Source organism: Bufo bufo, chromosome 6, assembly GCF_905171765.1.
Source record: "Bufo bufo chromosome 6, aBufBuf1.1, whole genome shotgun sequence".
Taxonomy (NCBI): domain Eukaryota; kingdom Metazoa; phylum Chordata; class Amphibia; order Anura; family Bufonidae; genus Bufo; species Bufo bufo.
In genome coordinates, this window is record NC_053394.1 from 297,800,249 (window position 1) to 297,814,099 (window position 13,851).

Sequence of the window (13,851 nt, forward strand, 5' to 3'; positions counted from 1 at the left end):
AATATGGCTTTGGCATACTGGGGTGAAAAAACCCTCTAATATACTGTACATCTGGGATTAGACATGCATAAGTGACTGTCACATTTAGGCCAGAAATACGGCTTTTTAGTTACTGGGGTGAAAAAACCCTCTAATATACTGCACATCTGGGATTAGATATGCATAAGTGACTGTCACATTTAGGCCAGAAATACGGCTTTTTAGTTACTGGGGTGAAAAAAGCCTCTAATATATTGCACATCTGGGATTACACATGCATAAGTGACTGTCACATTTAGGCCATAAATACGGCTTTGGCATACGGGGGTGAAAAAAGCCTCTGATATACTGCACATCTGGGATTACACGTGCATAAGTGACTGTCACATTTAGGCCAGAAATACGGCTTTTTGGTTACTGGGGTGAAAAACCCACTAATGTACTGCACATCTGGGATTAGACAAGCATAAGTGACTAGATGAAGTAGAAAAATGCTCCAGCACCAGAGGACGTTTTGTACAAAATCCCGTTCTTTATTGAATTCTTCACCAAAATACAGGTACAGACAGCGACAGTGGCACGGGGACCCACTGCTTCCCACGACCATAAGTCGACTGTCACATTTAGGCCAGAAATACGGCTTTTTGGTTACTGGGGTGAAAAAACCCTCTGATATACTGAACATCTGGGATAAGACGTGCATAAGTCAGTGTCACATTTAGGCCACAAATACCGCTGTCATATAGAGTTAAAAATAAATAAAATTGAGTGCAATACCCTACATCAGGGTTTTTATTGGCGGTTAATTATTTTAACAGACTTAACCACTTTTGACTTTGCTTTGTAAATGCTAACTATGAGGCAAACATCTAATAAGGGATGCGGTCATGGTCGTGGTGGTGGTGTTGGTGGAGCCTCTGGTGCAGGGAGAGGACGTGGCCGTTCTGCCACAGCTACACGTCCTACTGAACCTACAACCTCAGGTTCCAGTAACCGCCAGAATCTACAGCGATGTTTGGTCGGGCCTAATGCCGTTCTAAGGATGGTAAGGCCTGAGCAAGTACAGGCGCTAGTCAAGCACGTTCGCATTATCTCCCACCCAGTCTTCTGCAGAAAGCGCACAGGTGGCGCCTGAAACCCATGCCCATCAGTCTGTCACATCACCCCCGTGGGAACCTGTCTGAGCCTCAAGTCATGCAGCAGTCTCTTATGCTGTTTAAAGACTCTGCTGGCAGGGTTTCCCAAGGGCATCCACCTAGCCCTTCCACAGGGGTGGAAGACATAGAATGCACTGACGCACAACCACTTATGTTTCCTGATGAGGACATGGGAATACCACCTCAGCACGTCTCTAATGATGACGAAACACAGGTGCCAACTGCTGCGTCTTTCTGCAGTGTGCAGACCGAAAAGGAGGTCAGGGAGGAAGACTGGGTGGAAGACAATGCAGGGGACGATGAGGTCCTAGACCCCACATGGAATGAAGGTCGTGCTACTGACTTTCAGAGTTCGGAGGAAGAGGCAGTGGTGAGACCGAGCGTAGCAAAAGCGGGAGCAGGGTGCAAAAGCAGAGCAGTCGTCTCCAAAACAGTTCGCCTGCTACTGGCCACCATCACCAGGGACCGAGCACACCAAAGGCAGCTTCAAGGAGTTCCCTGGCATGGCACTTCTTCACACAATGTGCTGACGAAAAGACCAGAGTGGTTTGCTCGCTGTGCCATCAGAGCCTGAAGCGAGGCATTAACGTTCTGAACCTTAGCACAACCTGCATGACCAGGCATCTACATGTGAGACACGAGCTGCAGTGGAGTAAGCACCTTCAAAACCAAGAAAGGGCTCAGTCTTCTGCTGCTGCCTCGGCCTCTTCCTCCGCCTCTGGAGGAACGTTGGCACCTGCCGCCCAGCAAACAGAGGATGTGCCACCAACAACACCACCTCCGTCACCAAGCATCCCCACCATGTCACACGGGAGCGTTCAGCTCTCCATCTCACAAACCTTTGATCCCTAGCCACCCTCGATCCCTGGCCCTGAATGCCAGCATTTCTAAACTGCTGGCCTTTGAAATGCTGTCATTCAGGCTGGTGGAGACGGACAGCTTCAAACAGATCGTGTCGCTTGCTGTCACACAGTACGTCGTTCCCAGCCGCCACTACTTCTCCAGGAGAGCCGTGCCCTCCCTGCACAACCAAGTATCGGATAAAATCAAGTGTGCACTGCGCAACGCCATCTGTGGCATGGTCCACCTAACCACAGATACGTGGACCAGTAAGCACGGCCAGGGACGCTATATCTCCCTAACTGCACATTGGGTAAATGTAGTGGCGGCTGAGCCCCAGGCGGAGAGCTGTTTGGCGCACGTCCTTCTGCCGCCAAGGATCGCAGGGCATCATTCTTTGCCTCATGTTGCCTCCTCTTCCTACTCGGCTTCCTCCTCCTCTTCTACCACCTCCTCATCCGGTCAGCGACAGACATTCACCACCAACTTCAGCACAGCCAGGGGTAAACTTCAGCAGGCCGTTCTGAAACTGATGTGTTTGGGGGACAGGCCCCACACCGCGCAGGAGTTGTGGTGGGGTATAGAACAACAGACCGACGAGTGGTTGCTGCCAGTGGGCATCAAGCCCGGCCTGGTGGTGTGCGATAATGGGCGAATTCTCGTTGCAGCTCTGGGACTAGCCGATTTGACGCACATCCCTTGCCTGGCGCATGTGCTGATTTGGTGGTGCAGAAATTAATTCACAACTACCCCGACATGTCAGAGCTGCTGCATAAAGTGCGGGCCGTCTGTGCGCGCTTCCGGCGTTCTCATCCTGCCGCCGCCGGCTGACTGCTCTACAGCGTAACTTCGGCCTTCCCGCTCACCGCCTCATATGCGACGTGCCCACTAGGTGGAACTCCACCTTGCACATGCTGGACAGACTGTGCGAGCAGCAGCAGGCCATAGTGGAGTTTCAGCTGCAGCACGCACGGGTGAGTCGCACTGCGGAACAGCACCACTTCACCACCAATGACTGGGCCTCCATGCGAGACCTGTGTGCCCTGTTTCGAGTACTCCACCAACATGGCCAGTAACGATGACGCTGTTAATGTGCCATCCTTAATTCCCTCACTGGAGCGTGATTGAAAGATGCGCAACTACAGGAGCACGCTGGTAGACGCGCTCCTGAGAGCATTCCCGACTGACGCCGGGGGACAAGTGGAAGCACAAGGCGAAGGCAGGGGAGGAGGAAGAGGTCGCGAACGCAGCTGTGTCAGCTCCAGCACCTCAGAAGGCAGGGTTAGCATGGCCGACCAATGTGGAAAAGCTTTGTCACCTCGCCGCAACAACCGGCCCCAACTGCTGATATGGAGCGTGTTAGCAGGAGGCAGCATTTGAACAACATGGTGGAACAGTACCTGTGCACACGACTACACGTACTGACTGATGGTTTTGCCCCATTCAACTTCTGGGTCTCCAAATTGTCCACATGGCCAGAGCTTTCCCTGTATGCCTTGGAGGTGCTGGCCTGCCCTGCAGCCAGTGTACTCTCTGAACGTGTATTTAGCACAGAAGGAGGCATCATTACAGACAGACGCAGCCGCCTGTCCACAGCCAACGTGGACAAGCTCACGTTCAATTAAATGAACCAGGCTTGGATCCCACAAGACTTGTCTGTACCTTGTGCAGAATAGACATTTATACCACCATCAAACATACATTCTTGTACTCAAGTCAAGTGCAATGATTCTTTGTTTTCTTTTTTTTTATTTGTCCCAATATTTTGGGGGCTACCTACCCCAATAAAAAAAATAAAAAAAAACATTGTTGGCTACCTCCTCCTCCTCCATTGCTACCGCCTCCACCTACAACACCACATTCACCGCCTCCTCAACCTCCGACTTCATATCCACCTCCTTCTCTGAGTTGCAGGTTAATAATTTGTAAATTTTTAGTTATTTTATTTCATTTTAAGTCATTTCCCTATCCACATTTGTTTGCAGAGCAGTTGCAATGCTCTTAAGCACATTTTACTGCCTTTTACATCCCTCTAGCCTTTTCAAGGACTATTTTAGAGCCATTTTAATGCAAAAAAGTGCCCATTTTAGTGCCCTAAATTGAAAAAATTCTTATTTTCAATTGTCGGGTGACATTTTACCATTTTTGGCGTATACAAACCCCTGCTGTGCCTCAGTGACAGGGGCCTAAATCTCTCAAAATCCTCTGTTCTATTGCTGGGTAACATGAACCCCATGGGTGACAAGGAATTACAAAATTAGAAACAAAAGAAGGAAGGTATATGGAAGAAGATAAAGAACTAGCTGTCTGCCTCAATGACTACTTCTGTTCAGTCTTTACAAAGGAAAATGAAGGAAAAGGACCTCAGTTAGGAAAGAAGACTAATGAATCTTTTGATGCATGTGTCTTTACAGAGGAAGAGGTTCTAAGTCAGCTGTCTAAAATCAATACAAATAAGTCACAGGGGCCTGATGGGATACACCCAAAGCTATTAAAAGAGCACAGCGGTGAACTAGCAAAACCATTAACAGATTTATTTAACCAATCACTGGCAACAGGAGTCGTCCCAGAAGATTGGAAATTAGCAAATGTTGTGCCGATTCACAAGAATGGTAGCAGGGAGGAATCGGGCAACTATAGGCCGGTAAGCCTGACATCAATAGTGGGGAAATTAATGGAAACCATACTTAAGGAGAGGATTGTGGAACATCTAAAATCCCATGGATTGAAAGATGAAAAACATCATGGGTTTTCTTCAGGGAGATCATGTCAAACTAATCTTATTGATTTTTTTGATTGGGTGACTAAAACAATAGATGGCGGAGGAGCAGTAGACATTGCTTATCTAGACTTCAGTAAGGCTTTCGATACTGTCCCACACAGAAGGCTTATCAATAAATTGCAGTCTTTGGGTTTGGACTCCCATATTGTTGAATGGATTAGGCAGTGGCTGAGGGACAGGCAACAGAGGGTTGTAGTCAATGGAGTATATTCAGACCAAGGTCTTGTTACCAGTGGGGTACCTCAGGGATCTGTTCTGGGACCCATATTGTTTAATATCTTTATCAGCGAAATTGCAGAAGGCCTCGATGGTAAGGTGTGTCTTTTTGCTGATGACACAAAGATTTGTAACAGGGTTGATGTTCCTGGAGGGATACACCAAATGGAAAAGGATTTAGGAAAACTAGAGGAATGGTCAAAAATCTGGCAACTAAAATTTTATGTGGATAAGTGCAAAATAATGCACCTGGGGCGTAAAAACCCGAGAGCAGAATATAAAATCAGTGATACAGTCCTAACCTCAGTATCTGAGGAAAGGGATTTAGGGGTCATTATTTCAGAAGACTTAAAGGTAGGCAGACAATTTCATAGAGCAGCAGGAAATGCTAGCAGAATGCTTGGGTGTATAGGGAGAGGCAGGGCCGGGCCGACACAGAGGCTGGGGAGGCTCCAGCCTCAGGGCGCAGCCTGGCGTGGGCGGAAAAACAAACCTCTTTTTTTTTTTTTTATCACTTACTTGCTGCCGGGCGCCCTCCCCTCTCCTCCCCTCCCCAGCCAGTGTTCACTCTAAGCTGCGCTTGTAGATAGGAGCAGGAGGCTGCTGATTGGCCAGTATCAGCTAGCTGCCCTGCCATTGGTCCATCCTTTCACACCCCCTTCTCTCTGGAGCTGAACACAGCAGGAGGTTGTGAAGCCTGCGTTCTCACAGTGGATCATGTGACCATGAAGGAGCATGTGACCAGTGACGTCACAGACCTCCTTCTAACAAATCCATTCTAGCATCTACCCAGCATGTATGGCAGGACTCTGCTGAGCAAAGACCATGTGCCCAGGTGAGGTGACCACAGAAGTGCCCTGGCATCTGTCTGCTGCTGGAAGCTCAATGTGGAGCTTTATGAATGTAAAAACTAATAGCCAAGAGGCTAAACAAAGCCCTGCTTGTCTGCTTCTGACCCTAATCTTAACACATAACATTCATTTGATTGCAATTTACTCTAACACCTAAAGGGATTTTTTTAAAGCCTGCTGTTTCTCTAGAAGATGACCTTATGCTGATAGTAGTGTTAATAGAGTCTCAAAGGTCTGTAAAAATAGGGTAACTGCTTATATAGACCCTTGAGACTCTATTAACACTACTATAAATATAAGGTCACCTAGAGAAAGAACAAGTTTTTTAAATTATCTTTTTCCTTTAGGTGTTAAAACATAACTTATTTGATTGCTTGAACACCTAAAGGAAAACAAATGAAAAACCTGCTGTTTCTCAAGATGACCTTATGTTGATAGCAGTGGTAATAGAGTCTGAAAGGTCTATAGAAGCAGTTACCCTATTTTTACAGACCTTTGAGGCTCTATTAACACTACTATCAACATAAGGTCATCTAGAGACACAGCAGGTTTTTAAAAAGATTTTTCCTTTAGGTGTTACAGCAATCAAATGAAAGTTATGTTTTAACACCTAAAGGAAAAACATAATTAAAAAAACCTGCTGTTTCTCTAAATGACCTGATGTTGATAGTAGTGTTAATAGAGTCTCAAAGGTTTGTAAAAATATTGTACCTGCTTCTATAGACCTTTGAGACTCTATTACCATGACTTTTAGCATAAGATCATCTGGAGAAACATCAGGTTTAAAAAAAATAATAATATTTCTTTAGGTGTTAGAGCAATCAAATGGAGGGGGAGAAATGTGACATGGGTGAGGATGGGGTTACATGATGGGCCGGAGACAATGACTGTAGTCTGTCTGTGCCATGGACGGGGAGAAATATGACACGGAGGGCTGATGGCTAACATGGGGTCTGATCTCAGGCATTGGGGCTGTGCTTGTGAGCTGGGGTCTGATGGCTGGTCTGACCTGAGGTGGAATGAAAAATATTGTTTCCTATTATCCTCCTTTAAAACCTAGGTGCGTCTTATGGGACGAACCTACATTTTGGCGCACCCCCCCCCCCCCTTCCCGCAGGTGAGCTGAAGGGGGAGGGGGGGTCGGGGGCGCCAAAATGTAGGTTCGCTTGTGTTGGTAAAAAACTTTGCACCGGCCCTGGGCGCAGGCAGGGGGGGGGGGCGCACTTGGGCAGCTCAGCCTCTGTTGGTGGTGGACCTTGTCCCAGCCCTGGGGAGAGGCATACTAGTAGAAAGAGGGAGGTGTTCATGCCGCTCTACAGAGCACTAGTGAGGCCTCATTTGTAGTATTGTGCTCAGTACTGGAGACCATATCTCCAGAAGGATATTGATACTTTGGAGAGAGTTCAGAGAAGAGCTACTAAACTAGTACATGGATTGCAGGATATAACTTACCAGGAAAGATTAAAGGACCTTAAGGCTACATTCACACGTCAGTATTTTTCTATAATCCGATTTTCTGTCCGTTTTTTGCGGATCCGTTGTTCCTGAAAATGTTTCCGTATGTCATCCGTTTTTTGCGGATCCGCAAAAAACGGAAACATGTATAAATTTCAATAAGCAAATAAAGTTGTTTGGATTTCTTTAAAAAAAAAAAAAAAATTAAAATGTAATTTCCAGGAACGGATTCCGTATAAAACGGATGACATACGGAATGACATCCGTATGTCATCCGTTTTTTGCGGATCCATTGACTTTGTATTGTACCAGGATCCGATTTTTCAGGACAAGAATAGGACATGTTTTATATTTAAACGGACATGCGGAACGGAACAACGGAAACGGACAGCACACATTGTGCTGTCCGATTTTTTCCAGGACCCATTGAAAATGAATGGGTCCAGATCTGGTCCTGATCTGTTCCTGAAAAAACGGAACAGATCAGGAAAGAAAAAACGGACGTGTGAATGGACCCTAACATGTATAGCTTGGAAGAAAGACGAGACAGAGGGGATATGATAGAAACTTTGAAAAATATAAAGGGAATCAACAAGGTAAAAGAGGAAAGAATATTTAAAAGAAGAAAAACTGCTACAAGAGGACATAGTTTTAAATTAGAGGGGCAAAGGTTTAAAAGTAATATCAGGAAGTATTACTTTACTGAGAGAGTAGTGGATGCATGGAATAGCCTTCCTGCAGAAGTGGTAGCTGCAAATACAGTGAAGAAGTTTAAGCATGCATGGGATAGGCATAAGGCCATCCTTCATATAAGATAGGGCCAGGGGCTATCCATAGTATTCAGTATATTGGGCAGACTAGATGGGCCAAATGGTTCTTATCTGCCGACACATTCTATGTTTCTATGTTTTGCCATGAATGAACCCCTGCTGTGCCTGGGTGACAGGGGCCTAAATCTCTCAAAATCCTCTGTTCTATTGCTGGGTGACAAGAACCCCCTTTTGCCGTGAATGAACCCCTGCTGCTGTGCCTGGGTGACAGGGGCCTAAATCTCTCAAAATCCTCTATTCTATTGCTGGGTGACATGAACCCCCTTTTGCGGTGAATGAACCCCTGCTGTGCCTGGGTGACAGGGGCCTAAATCTCTCAAAATCCTCTGTTCTATTGCTGGGTGACATGAACCCCCTTTTGCCGTGAATGAACCCCTGCTGTGCCTGGGTGACAGGGGCCTAAATCTCTCAAAATCCTCTGTTCTATTGCTGGGTGACAAGAACCCCCTTTTGCCGTGAATGAACCCCTGCTGCTGTGCCTGGGTGACAGGGGCCTAAATCTCTCAAAATCCTCTATTCTATTGCTGGGTGACATGAAGCCCCTTTTGCCGTGAATGAACCCCTGCTGTGCCTGGGTGACAGGGGCCTAAATCTCTCAAAATCCTCTGTTCTATTGCTGGGTGACAAGAACCTCCTTTTGCCGTGAATGAACTGCTCTGCATTGGTTACAGGGAACTAAATTTAGTGAAAACTGATCAGAAGATGTTACTGATCAGAAGATGCGCAACTACCAGCGCACGCTGCTGATGATAGCATTCCCACCTGACAGCAGGGGCACAGTGGAAGCACAAGGCAAAATCAGAGGAGGAGGAAGAGGTCGCCAACGCAGCTGGGGCACCACCAGCACTTGAGAAGGCAGGGTTAGCATGGCCCAAATGTGGAAAAGCTTTGACAGCCTTGGAGGTGCTGACCTGCCCTGCAGCCAGTGTATAGTGTGAACGTGTGTTTAGCACGGCAGAGAGCATTATCACAGGCCGCAGCCAATGTGGACAAGCTTACGTTTATTAAAATGAACTAGGCATGAATCCCACAGGACTTGTCCGTACCTTGTGCAGAATAGACATTTATACCAGCCTCAACCATCTATTCTTGTACTCAAGTGCACTTATTCTTCGTTTTATTTTGTTATATGTCCCAATATTTTGGGGGATACCCCAATTTAAAAATAAAAAAATAACACAAATCAGTGTTGGCTACCTATTCCTCCTTCACCGCCGCTTCCACCTACACCGCCACGTCAACCTACACCATCAAATCCACCCATCCACCGCCTCCTCAATCTCCTACTCCTAGATCCAGATTGTTATTTTTAATTCTTCTGTATTTTATGTTATTTTAAGTCATTTCCCTATCCACATTTGTTTGCAGAACAGTTGCCATGCTCTTAAGCACATTTTGATGCCTTTTGCAGCCCTCTAGCCTTTCCAGGACTATTTTAGAGCCTTTTTAGTGCCCAAAAGTTTGGGCCCCCATTGCCTTCAATGGGGTTCGGGTTCGGGGTCAAGATCGGGTCAAGTTCGGGTCCCGAACCCGAACTTTTTTTCAAGTTCGGCCAAAACTGCCGAACCCGTAAATCCAGGTGTCCGCTCAACTCTAGTTAGGATGGCAACAGTAATATGGGGACACGTAACCAAACAGCAGGCACATTTTTAGGGGGACCTAGGGTAGCACATAATGGTACAATATTGGAGGTTACAAAAGGAACACAACAGAAAGCAGCAGGAGGAAAATTAAAGGGGTTGGTCACTTTCTGGCTACTTTTGACTGATGTGTAGGTAACACATGACACTTACTAATATAGCCTATGTTGATATTCTGTGCTGTTTGCTATATTTTGTAATATCCTCTTCTTAGACAAATGTTCTGGGCTGTCCACATAGAGCTCCTGTCCATAAGATGGCCATTAATGGAGCGTCATGTGACCAGAAACATTACTCAGCTTCGTCCATTATAATACTCTACACCTGCACTAAACTCCCAACAGTGCAGATGGTCGGTGTAGTGTATTTGAAGGAGTGATGACTCTGGAGTTATTTTTGCCTGGTCAAATGACCCTCCATTAGCTGCCATTTTATGGACAGGATAGGACCTCCATGTGGACAGCAGGAAAGACTTGGCAAACAAAGGGGCACACTTTATGAAATTGGTGCAGAATATCATTAAAAGATATAATAGTTAGGGCAACATGGTCATCTTACCAACACCCTTGACAGCAGTAGCTACAAAGTGGCCAGCTCCTTTAAAGCAAATAACTACAATCAGAGAACACCATAATACTTAGACTGTAGTGAGAATTGTGTCCTTCAACAGCTGTAGGTCCATACCTAATTCTCCCATATGTCAAACACAGTCCTTGAAAAGGCTTATCATATACAGTACATCAATATGTGCTGCAATCGTACTAAGATTCTTTAAAATCTCCCCAAAAAGGAAGCTAAAAAAACTATTACTAATATATCAGAAAGTCCCTCATGACTACAGCCTTGCTTCGTGAGCTCTGCGAGTTGGCGAGCAAATGGAAATGTTATAATTGCTAAGATATTTGGCAGAGCTGCTTGTTCTGTCTCATCATGTCCCTGGTCAAAAAAGTAACCTCCCATACCTCAGGATGCAAATAATAATTTTACATTCAAGAAGAAAAAATACAGCCCCTGAAACCAAGGCTGTTAGAGTAATTTGTGTTTATATTTCATTTTATTAATGATGAGAGATCTACCCTTTCAAGATTCAGCTGGCTGCAATCACAGGAAAGAATATATACAGTATACTGTATTCATATATACTGGCTTGACAAAGGCTACATAGAGAGAGCTGAAACGTTGCTGTTCACACAAGGGTGAATAAAATACCCTTCTGCTTTTTACGGAGATTTGTGTGCTGCCTTGGATTCTTTTTCTACGTATACTGCATTCATATATACAGAACATTTCAGACAAACAGACAGATACTTATTCATCATGCAATACCATCAGAAAGGCACCTGATTGGCACCAAATGTATTCTGCAGCAGCAGAACAACAACCTCAAACATACAGCCAATGTCATTAAGAACTATCTTTTGCATCAAGAAGAGCAAGGGGTCCTGAAAGTGATGATATGATCTCAAATGAGCCTGTATGGGATTACTTGAAGAGACAGAAGGATTGGAGCAAGTCTACATCCACAGAAGAGTTGTGACTAGTTCTCCAAGATGTTTGGAACAACCTTCCCGCTTAGTTCCTTCAAAAACTGTGTGCAAATTTACGTAGAAGAACTGCTGCTCTATGGAAATCATGAACAGACTGGAGCCAGAGGTGGCATTTAGTGTTGAGCAAAGCGAAGCCTTTGAAGCTAAATTTGGTCTGAAGTTTAGGAAAACTTTGATTCGCAACGAATCCGAATCAGTTTTTGATAAAATGGCTGCTGCACATGTTACAAAATGAAAGTAAGAAGCCTGGGAACGTGAGATCACCCACAATGATGTGCAACCAGCCAATCCGCAGATAGCCATCCCTTGTGATGCCCTATAAAGCCCTCATCCTGCATGGCCTTCGCCATTGTCCTCTGAGCTGAGCATAGGGAGAGATGTTGAAAGATGTTGCTGAAAACGATTAATAGAAGAATATTGGAGAGGGAGAGTGCAGGGACAGTGCAGGGACAGTGCAGGGACAGTGCAGGGAGAGAGCAGGGAGAGAGCAGGGACAGTGCAGGCAGACTTATGCTGAGTCAGTTTTATTTATTTATTCCTACATTTACTTATTCCTACACCAGCAATAAACTAAGATTTGTAATTCAATACCAATAAGGCTACTTTTACTCTTGCTCTTTACCTTTCCGCTATTGAGATCCATCATAGGATCTCAATAGCGCTGGTAAAACGCTTCCGTTTTCTCCCCATTCATTGTCAATGGGGACAAAACTGAACTGAATGAAATGGAATGCTGCAAAATGTGTCCCCACACAATGTAAGTCAATGGGGACGGATCCGTTTTCTCTGACACAATAGAAAACGGCTCCGTCCACCATTTGACTTTCAATGGTGTTCATGACGGATCTGTCTTGGCTATTTTAAAGATAATACAACCGGATCCATTCATAATGGATGCAGACGGTTGTATTATCAGAACGGAAGCGTTTTTGCTGATCTTTGATGGATCCAGCAAAAACGCATGTGTGAAACTAGCCTAAGATGAAAGCCTTTATTATTCCGTTGCCAGCATGCCAACCAATACCATCCAATCTGCACCCGTTAGGAGGGCCAGATCTTAATGATGACCATCCTCATTCATTGCTGGCTTTACTTCTTCCAAATCTTCCTATAAAGTCTCCCTGTCCTAGAAAAGTCAGCAAGATGCAGAGAGAGGAGGAGATGGATGTTCCTGATGACATATTCTCATCAACATTAGATGATGTTGAAAAGGAGGAAAAGCAGATGGCAGAAGAACGGCTCCCACCTGTAGGGCAGGAGAGCGCTGGGTTGGAGAAGTGGGTATGCCAGAGCTGATTAATATTCTGTGTTTACTGTCAAATAACCTGCAGGAGATTGCAGACCAGAACAGCAATAATTTGCATATTGTGCCCTCACCTAACCAGCCAAACCCCATACTAGCAACGGTCCCTGTTTAAAGGTGTCAATGTAGAAGGACTGTACAGTGTGGTCTTCATTATTAAATGAAAGGCAGCTGTGGGCTAATTGGCTGTGCCTTTCTTCACCGTAGCATGGCTGCAACTCGTCCGCAGCACGAACACTCCGTAGTGCCAACCCTAAGGCAGAGTGGCCTGGGTATACCTGATTTATAGTGATTTGTGATTAATTAATTCCTAACTAATTAAATTTCTTGGCTAACTTTTAGTTGCCTAAAAGAATTTTTCAAAACGTTGCTCATCTCTAGTGGCATCCTGAGACAATGCCATGTTTATGACACACCCAATGTGCAACTCAATAATTAGGCTGGGTGTTCACATACTTTTGGCTAAATAAAGTACTGTATATGTAAATGATTCAGCAATATAGACAATTTTGGTAATAATTATCATATCTACCGGTATTCGTGCAAGCCAAATCACAATAGTCTTTAGAATGGAGCACCAAAAGCAGCTACTTTGCCTCTTGTCTCAAGTTGGTGAGGAATACATAACAAGAATACGAGGAATATATACTGTAACCTTCCACTAGCACTTAATTTATGCTCTTAAAATAGAAACCTGCTCAGTAGTTTTCGCCAGAGACAGCGCCACTGTTATCCATTGGCCAAAGCTGGTATTGCAGCTCAGCCTCATCGAGTATTTAAACTGAAAGAGACCCAGGGTTTAGATGGTCACCACCAGTCTTGCTGAAATTTTCAAAGTTGCAACAGAGCTTAAGTAATTAGTTCATGGTCATTGTTAATTTTTTTTATTTATTTTTTTTAAAGTAGGGGGAGGGGGGTCTTGCCTACAAAACAGCTATTCTGGTTTCCTACTCAATAAAAATTAGGACAAAGGAAAACTGGAATGGACAACCACAAGACTGTATCACAGTGGTATAAAGGGTTACATGTGCTGTACCAAGGCTAGCTTAGGCTACTTTCACACTTGCGGCAGTGTGATCCGGCCGGATCCGCCAATTTGGATGTGACTGAAAGCATTTGTGAGACAGATCCAGATGCGGATCAGTCTCACAAATGCTTTGCAAGAACGGATCCGTCTCTCCGCTTGTCATGCGGACAGACGGATCCGTCTTGTATTTTTTTTTTAGATTTTTACCAGTCTGCGCATGCGCA